The 9419-nt window shown below is 48.0% G+C and overlaps 1 long non-coding RNA gene across 1 annotated transcript; it reads right to left on the reverse strand.

Moving 5' to 3' along the window:
* Positions 1-678: 678 nt before the first annotated feature.
* On the reverse strand, positions 679-5382 carry LOC110197560 (uncharacterized). The gene is made up of 2 exons (XR_002321524.2): positions 4904-5382; positions 679-1616 (listed from the first exon to the last, which is right to left on the reverse strand). It is a non-coding gene; the product is annotated as an uncharacterized LOC110197560 (long non-coding RNA).
* Between the last annotated feature and the right edge of the window lie 4037 nt (positions 5383-9419).

The raw sequence follows: 9419 nt of genomic DNA on the forward strand, positions 1-9419 counted from the left end.
TGCTCCTCCTCTGCAGCTTCAGCCACGATTGTCCCCTGGTACCCATCCCTCAGAGTCAGACTCTAACCTGAGAGGGCTCCCAGAGGCCATCAGGAGAGTGACTCATACCAGCACAACAAACGAGGCAAGGTTGACCATTTAGGCCCTGCTGGAAGGCCTCAAGTAATGGAGAGCTAACTCCCTCCCTCCCAAAGCAGCCCATTCCCCCGAGGTCAGTGGTAATTGTTACAAAGAGCCCAAATCAGCCGCTCTGGAACTGGCCCCCATTACTGCTGGAAACACAGACACAGACACAGACACACACACACACACCCAGGCAGAAAAAGGCTACTACTCTCTTTTCTAAGCTGCAGCCCTTCAAACACTCCCATCGTGCCCTCCCTCCTTTTTTTCTTCTCCAGGATGAACATTCCCCAATTCTTTCAGCCCACGATCACATGGCACGGTCTCAGGTACCCTTCACCATCCTAGCCATCCTTCCCTGGGCACACTCCGGCCTGTCAGTGTTCTTCCTAAAATATCGTTCCCAGAACGGAACGCAATCCTCCAGGTGAGGTGAGAGCAGGGAAGGGAGCAGTGTGACCATCCATCACCTTGGATGCTCTAAACCTTCTGCGCTCAATGCGCCCAAGATCACACTAGCTTTTTCTGGCAGCCAAGTTACATGGTTGACTTACATGAAGCTTGGGGTTCACTGAAAAATAACCCCAGATCTTTTATTATGGACCACTGGTTAGCTGGGCCTTGTCCATTCTAAATTTCTACAGTTGTGTTTTTTTTTTTAACTCGAGCATTCAGTCAGTCATGTCCAACTTTTTGTGACCCCGATTTGGGGTTTTCTTGGCAGAAACACTGGAGTTGTTTGCCATTTCCTTCTTTAACTCATTTTACAGATGAGGAAATTGAGGCAAACAGGGTTAAATGACTTTCCCAGGGGTCTCAGGCCAGATTTGAACTGAGGTCTTCTGACTCCAACCTGGGTCCTCTATCCACTGTGCCATCTAGCTCCCAATGCAAACGTAGGATTTCATATTTTTCCTCTGTTAAAGTTAATCTTATTAGTTTGATCCATCACTCTAACCTGTTGGGATATCTCTGGATTCTGACTGGATCATTCAGTGTGTTAGCCATGTCTCTCAGCTTAGTCACCAACAAATTTGCTAAGTAGGTCGACAATGCTTCCACTCAAGAAAAGATCCCTGGGGCACTCCACAGCTAGAGACTTCTCTCCAAGTTCACAGGAGCCCAGATCAAGAGTTAGAAGGGTCCGGCCCTGGAGTCAAGAGGCCCTGAGTTCAAATCCAGCCTCAGATACATGACACTCACTGTGTGACCCTGGGCAAGTCGCTTAACCCCAGTTGCCTTGCAAAAACCAAAAAACAAGCAAGCAAACAAAAAAAAGAATTAGAAGAGTCTTACAAGTCGTTTGGTCCAACCTCTTCATTTTGCATGAGGAAACTGAGATCCACAAGGGTTGAATCACTTGATCAAGGTTATGTAGAGCCAATATTCAAATCCGGAAGTTCAAGTACTCTTTGGATCCAAATGTGCTGTCAATTAGCCCACATCTCTTCTTTGCATCCACAAGGACCACACTGTCAAATGCTTTGCTGAAACTATAATAATAGGTAAAATATATATGTATAGATAGTATATATGATATATATTAAATAGGACTCCAAGTATTTGCAACATGCATTACTTATGTCTTCTTATATTGTGCTTCACAACAATCCCTGGGGGAGGTACTTCAGTTATTATCTCAATTTGACAAATGAGGAAACCGAGGCAAAAAGTACTTAAGTGACTTTCCCACAGGCACACAGTTGGTAAATGTCAGGGATGGGATTTTTTTTTTAACTAGTTCTCCCAGCTAGCTCAGGCTGGAAGTGTCAGCAGCCAATCGTAGCACTGATCAAAATGCTTATTGGTATTTCATCCATTTTTCCTGCCCTAGTTTGCCCTCTTTAGGCAACCTGTTGGCCCTCCACTACCAGGGACTAATTATATCAAGCCTGAACCTATAGCCGATGGCCAGTCGGTTTTAGCCATACTGCAGCTCAGAGCTCCTGAGCCCAATCGATCACCAGCCTCAGCCTCTGCCAGTAGCAGGGATAGTATTTTAGCTCAACTCTTCCTAATTCCATTTCTAGGGTTCAGTCAGCTATTACATGGCGTTTCTCATGTGTTCCTCTGATCTACCTATCTAATGACATTCCCTTCAGTTCTCACTTGTCTGAGAGGAGCTGTAGGCTTTAGTCCAACTGAGTGGTCAGCAGGTAAGGAAAAGTATCAGGCCCATTGTTGCATCGGCCTGGGAAAGAGAAGGGAGAACATGTGGGAAGAAAGAAGAGGGAGAGAGAAAAGAGGAAAAGGGGAGAAAGGAGAATGAAACCAAAGACATATATAGATAGAAAAAGAAGAAAGAGAGGGAAGGGAGAGGCAGGACGAAGGTTATGGAAAGGGAAAAGAAGAGAGAGAAAATGGAGGAGACACAGGGAAAGGGGAGAGGGACAGAGACAGAGACACAGGGAAAGAGAGACAGAGGCAGAGGAGGAAGAGAGACCAAGGGAGAGGGAGGAAACAAAGGAAGGGAAAAGTAGGAGAAGAGAGGCGGTGAGCCTCTGTAACGTCTAGACCTCAAGGAACTCATGGGAACCCCAATCACACAGGCAGAGAAATTCCCATGCAGAGGAGCTGCCCGGGGGCTCTGGCTCTGGATGCTCCAGCTCTGGACGCTGTGGTCAGCAAAGACCCGGAGGGAGGGCCCGGTTGTGGTTCTTCCCAGAGCTGGAGGGAGCCTCAGAGGCCAATCAAGTCCAAGCCTCTCATTCTACAGGAGAGTGAGCAGTCCAGGATTGCTTAGGTGGTGATCACAAGAAGTGGGTTTTCTTTTTTCTTCCCTCACTCCCACCCTATTTTCCTGATGCTGATCTGAGAGTTGACCTCGGTCCCAAGTTCTCCTAGGAGCCAGGGTCCAAACCCTCTATAGGCCTCTCCTCTCCCTCCCAGCCCCATTCCCAACCTCCTCTTCCCCCACTCCCATTCCTGAGCGGGGAATTCCATAAAGTAGTGGCTGTGAGCTTTTATTGCTGACATGTGGTTCTATAAGTCTGTGATCTGGTCTCTAAGTCTATACAGTGCCACCCCTCCCCCCTCCACAGACACCCCTCCCAAGGTTTTTTTGAGACCTTCTTTGTGCTCTGGGAGCCTGTGGGGGGAGGCAGAAGACGAAGCTCCCTGCTTCTGAGAGCTAGCTCCTCGTCCAAACCAGAGGGGGAAGGGGGGAGGGGAACTGGGAGGGGGAGAAGGGGAATGACTCACAGAGAGGAAACAGATCTCTAACAGGGTGTGAATAGCTATGCAAGGGGATGTCGAGGGGGGGGCCCCTCCCTGGGGTCAGGGCAGTAGGAGCCCAGACTTAGAAAGCAGCAGCTTGGGCTCTAGACCTAATTCTGCTGCTAGGACCTGCTCTGTGAGTTAGGCAGATCCTTGTCCTTCCCTGGGCCTCAGCTTCCTTATCTGTAAAACAACATCCAAGAGGGCAGCACCGGAAGCCAGGGTGCAAGCTACAAAAAGACAAACTGAGCCCTTAAATGGGTAGTTTGGGGCCATCGGAGGAGGAGGGAAGGCAGTTCCGACTCGAGTGCAGCAGGGCAGGTGGGCTGTGTGACTGAGGCTTTGAGGACTGGGGGCTTCTGAACAGAAAGGTTGTGGCTGGGCCCTCCAAGGCAGGGTCACCCCACTCACCAGCTCAGCCCTTCCCCCATCCTAAACTCAAGTCCAGAAGCTGCTGTTCAGTCCTTTCAGTCACGTCCACCTCTTTCTGACCCCAGCTGGGGTTTTCGTGGCAGAGATTCTGGAGTGGTTTGCCATTTCCTTCTCCAGTTCATTTTACAGATGAGGAAACTGAGGCCAATGGGGTGAAGTGACTTGCCCAGGGTCACACAGCTAATAAGTGTCTGAAGCTAGATTTGAACTCAGGAAGAGGAGTATTCCTGACTGCAGGCCCAGCGCTCCATCTACTGCACCACCTAGCTGCCCAAATCCTGAAGACTTGAGTTCAAATTCTGCCTCAGACTAGCTGTGTGACCTTGAGCAAGTCACTTAACCTTCAGCCTTAGTTTTCTCCTCTACAAAATGGGCATAATAATAGTACCTGCCTCCCAAGGTTGTTATGAGGATCAAATGAGGTAATAATGATAAAGCTCTTAGCATAGTGCATGGCACATGGTAAGTGCTATATAAATGTTAATTATTATTATTATTATTTTAAAATTATTTTTATTATTCCCTGATACTCCCAAGGTGAGTCTTTACCTTCCCTTCCTCCCTTCTTTTCTCTCCCTACTGGAGGAAAGGAGACCTAATAGAGGTACCCCTCTTCACCTGGGGTGTTAGTGTAAGAGTGTGTGTGTGTGTGTGTGTGTGTGTGTGTGTGTGTGTGTGTGTGTGTGTGGTACTATTTAATTTAATGACCCTGTTGCGCTTTTGTGACTGAAAAGCATCACCGACACGAGGACCTGGCCTCGTGACTCAGGCAGCCCTATTTCCCACTTCAGTTATTAGCAATTAGCAACCTAGAAATTCTGAGCATTTCCCAGGGCACTTTGCACCTCCCGAGAGGCTTGCTCAGCTGAGGCTGCCTCATCCGGGTCATTGTCTGGATCCCACAAAGCTGAGACAGGGCTGCGTGTGACAGCAGTCCCTCCTCCCCTGCCAGGGGTACAGAACCCACGGTCGTGCTCCTAGGGCCAGGGTAGGATGTCTTCTGCTGCCCCTGGGAAGGAAGAAGCATGAGCCTGCACCCACATGAGCATGAAGGAGGGCCGGGTCTGGGGCCCGAGCACCCACCGTTCCCAGCTCCCTGTTCTGACTGTCTGCATCCACCTCAGACACTTACCAGCTGTGTGGACCTGGGTAAATCGTTTAATCTCTCTCCTCCCGTTTCTTCATGAGTAGAATGGAAATAATTATAGCACCCGCCTCACAGCAGACTGTTGTGAGATAGTACAGGTAAAGTGACATACAAGCACTAAACTATTATCTTTCTTCTTGTTTCCTCTCTCAGCCTCCCAGGGCTCCTGGGGAGCAGACTGCTCTGGACTCAAAGGCCTGCGCCGTCCCTCAGGGGTGAAAAAGGTGGTTTGTGTTGACTGACAGAATTCTCCGGAGATAATGGAGACATGAGAACTGCCAAGCAGGCCTTCCTGTAGATAAAGCTGGGCCTTGGTCTGGCCTTGAGCAACATCCCCTGATGATAGCCGGGCATCAGCATTGTGAGAGTTGTGGTTACTGCCTTCCTGTGATGAGCTTCTCCCGGATTAGCTCACAAGGATAATATTTACCCGTCCTGTAGCCTTTATCTTCAAAGGCCCAGTGCCTTCCCTGCAGCCTGCCTCCTGGCAGGGCCAGCCAAAGCAAGGAGCCCTGTGCAGAGATAAGGAAGTGATGACAGCTCACCCCAAAGGTCTCTACCTCCTGTTCCCATACGCAGAAGACTCCTTCACTCTCCAGGAGTCTCCTAGAATTTCCCAGGGTGCTCCTGGCTCCCAGGCACAGATATTTTTCTCCTAGAGTACCAAGGAGTAGTGTCATTTTGCTGGGGAGGGGAGCCAAGGAGCATGGCTTGTGATGGATATGTCCTTTCTGACTATTCACAGAATCATAGGGTATACAGCAGAAAGCACCCCAAGGGATCACCTAGTCCAACCGGCCTATCTTACAAATAAGGAAACTGAGACCTAGAAAAGTGAAGTGTCTTGTCCAAAGTAGCTCAGTAGCATTAGAGAGCTAGACTTCGGGTTCAGGAAGGCCTGAGTTCAGATCCTAACTTGTGTGACCCTGAGCAAGCCACTGGCATCATTTTTTTCCCCCTCAGCCTCAGTTTTGTCATCTATAAAATGGGAATAATAATAGGACCCACCTCCCAGGATTACATGAGACAACGTAACATTTTACAAGCCTTTAAGCACAGATATAAATGCTAGCTGTTATTATAAATTCTTATTAAGTAGTAGAGCTTCGATTTGGACCCAGGGGCCTCCAATGATAGATGATCCCAACTCCAACGTTCTGTGTTCGAGGGTCCCTTCCAGCTCCAATGTTTTGTGTTTGGTAATTCCCTGACGCTAAGTATTGTGTAACTGACTGGGTGTCCAGGGCCCTTCTTCCCAAAATCTCAGGAAAGGAGTGAGCCTTACTGCTCCTCTCCCTCCCTCCAGTCGCTCCTTCAAAGCCTAGCTGCTCAGAAAATGAGGGCCGGGTCGGGACAAGTGGGAATTTCCTCCAAGCACGTCCTCCCCAGGGGTTCAGCTGCCTCTCCTCCCCAGAGCCCAGACAAAAGCTTTCTTCAGGCCCAGGCCACTGTAGAGACACATGGAAATGAGCACAGGTTGAGTAAGCCTCCTCTTTGGTCTGAGCTGTGGGCCCAGAGGGGAGGAAGAAAGATAAGGGGAAAAACAGCTCTTTTCCTGCAGAGCCACAGATCTGAGGAGGAGCCACGGCTCACTGTGAAGGGGAGTCTGAAGGAGCCCAGGATTCCTTGTCTTCCGTCTCCCTCCATTTCCACATCTTCTTTGCTCTCTAGACAGTTACCCTTTATGCTACAGAGCTGTCGTGGCCCCCAAAAGTTGCTTGGAATGTGAATTTCTCTATACTAAACCCAACTCTCTACCTGGTTTTCATCATCTAATTAGAGACTAAAGTCTAATTGAGTTTATTTGGGGAAAATGTTGGCTCCAAGAGAAATAAAAATTGCACTGAAAAATACAGCCAACTGTTGAAAATCATCTGCTTAATTTAAAAAAATTAATCCAATAAAATAGTAATGTTCAATTTGTTTCAAAATATTAAATTTCTAGGAACTGGTCTGCTTAGTTGGGAAAAAAATATGGAATTATACAAGAAAAATTACAAAATTGTTCACACCCCATGAGCCTACCACTAGGTTCCTGTCCCCACCAACTGGATGGACAAGAAGAAAAGACTTATCTGTATAAAAATATGCCTAGCACCTTTTGTAACAATGGAAAATTGGAATCAAACTGTGTGCCCAGTGGTTGGAGAATGGAGGGACAAGTTATGGTACGTGAATGTAATGGAACATTACTGTTCCACAAGGAACATTGATAGCAAGAATTCCTAGAAATGTGGGGAGGCTTGCATGAAATGATGCAGAGAGAAGGAAGTGGAGCCGAAAGAACAAGCCATGTTGATTACTATCAGGTAGAGGAAGAAAACCTCAAATGGCAACCAAGCCCAATGGACAGCCTTGGCTCACCCTTCTTAAAGCCGATGACGTGGCCTTTAAATCACAAAAGCGTTCAGGAGCAAGCTTGCAAAGTCATCATCACTCTTTTGTGTTGCCTTGCTTGAATGTTTTTTGGGGGGATATACTTTGGACTTTGAGAGTTTATGTTCACTGTGTTAAAAACAAGATTTGTCCATTGGAAAAATGTTTTATGATCTTTCAAAGAAATGTCATTTTTATGATGAGATGCCAAAAACTGGGACCCATTTTGCTCATCTGTAAAAGTGGATAAAATGATAATAATAATGGACTTCTTTACAATTACCTCTCAATTATCCACTTTGTGGATTATCTGTGTTGGCTTTCTTTTCCACCTCCATGGCTGCTAGCACCCTTTCTGGGGCTTTTGAGAGAATGTCTGAGCTGGGAGAAGGTGGTATAAACCAGTTTCTGAGTGTGTCCCGTGGAGGGGAACTTGCTGCCTGGGAGACAAACATCAGTGGTTATTGACTTATCAGTGTCGATGTCGCATTCTCGTTGGGGTTCGTGGGATCATCGATCGAGAAAGAACTAGACATCAACTAGTTTGTTCTCTCCATCATGTGGATGAGAAAACTGAGAGCCAGAGCGGGGAAGTGATTTGCTCCAGGTCACATAAATAGTCAATAATAAACATATATTAAGCACCTACTATGTTCCAGGCATTAGACTGAGCTCTGTAAGTAGTAAGTGGCAGAGCCAGGATTTGAAGGCGGGTTCTCTGATTTCAAATCTCACCTTCTTTCTGTTGCAGTGATCTTTGCCCTCTAGAACTGAATAGACTTTCTTCAGATGGGAGCCACCATCACTGCTGGCTCTTCCTGGCTGACCCTGAGTGAGGTCCCCACATGAGGTCCCACAGGCCTGGGCCCATAAATCTAGGACAAGAAAGGAGAAAGCCCAGGATGCTTCTTTCAGGATCAGGGTTACCCAGGCCCGAGGCATGCCCTTATCTTCCCCAGGGAATCTCTTACTTGAACAAGACCTGTCTCAGCCAGTTAGCCAGCATCCATCCTTTTCCTTTCCAGACTCCCACTCAGGCTAGGGACAGCGTGGGGCTCTCCCTTCCCCAACCAGAAACTGTCATGTGGCTATGTTCATATTCCTGTCTGTTTTGGTGGAGCCTGAGTCAAAAGGGGGGAGAGAACAGGGACTGCAGCTTGGGTGAGGGTTCCTTAATCCCTTCTCCTTTTTTCCCCTCACTCAGCTCTTGCTCCCTCACCCCCACCTCAGTTGTGTGTCTGGGTTTCCAGCCCATCACCACCTGGGTGACTCTGACTCAGCCAGCCTGGTGGGTGAGTAACAGCTCAGTCTCCAGCAGGTCTATGCCTCACCTCCCCAGCCTCTCTCTGTCTTCCTCTGAGGGACCCTGGCTGGGCCATCTGTTTCCGTATGGGTCCGTGGGCCTCTTTCCCCAAGTTCCTGGGAATGACAATGATAACATCACAACAACAATAATCATTACAGTAAGAACAATAATAACCTAGCACTTTCCTCACAACTACCCCATCTATAAAGAATAAAACTGAGGCTCAGAAACTGGTGACCCTTTGGTAGCAGAGCAGATCAATGTTAGAGCTGAGACTTGAACCCAAATCTTCTTATTCCAAGTCCAGCATTATTTCTGTAGCTCTGACTTGAGGAGCCTGGGAGCCCCAGGGATTGAGAGGCATTTTTTTGTGAGCTGGCCTCACCTAAGAATGGAAAATTCCAAGTGGGAGACAGGCAGCCCATGGCCGGTGGTGCCTTACTGTTAACACTGACTGGTGCGGGGAACACAGTAGGGGCCACCTAAATGATGTGATTTCAGGGACACTTGAAAGCTTCACTGAATCCCGCAGTGGGGTAGGAGGTTGGATTACATGAATCATAGGGCAGTAGAATTTGGAAAAGGCCCCAGAGGTGGTCTAGTTCAGTCTCTACCTGAGCCAGAATATTGTCTACAACTTCCCCAACAAATGGCTGTCCAGCCTCTGCCTGAACACCTCCAGTGATGGGGAACTGATGACCTTCCCAGGCGGCCCTTTCTGCTTTTGGATGGATCTAATGGTTTGGAGATTGTTTTTCTCCCATAAAGCTTAAATCTACCTCTTTGCAATTTCTACTCCTTATTCCTAGCTCTGCCCTC

This window comes from Phascolarctos cinereus, unplaced genomic scaffold, assembly GCF_003287225.1.
Source record: "Phascolarctos cinereus isolate Bilbo 61053 unplaced genomic scaffold, phaCin_HiC Scaffold_4;HRSCAF=312, whole genome shotgun sequence".
Lineage (NCBI taxonomy): Eukaryota > Metazoa > Chordata > Mammalia > Diprotodontia > Phascolarctidae > Phascolarctos > Phascolarctos cinereus.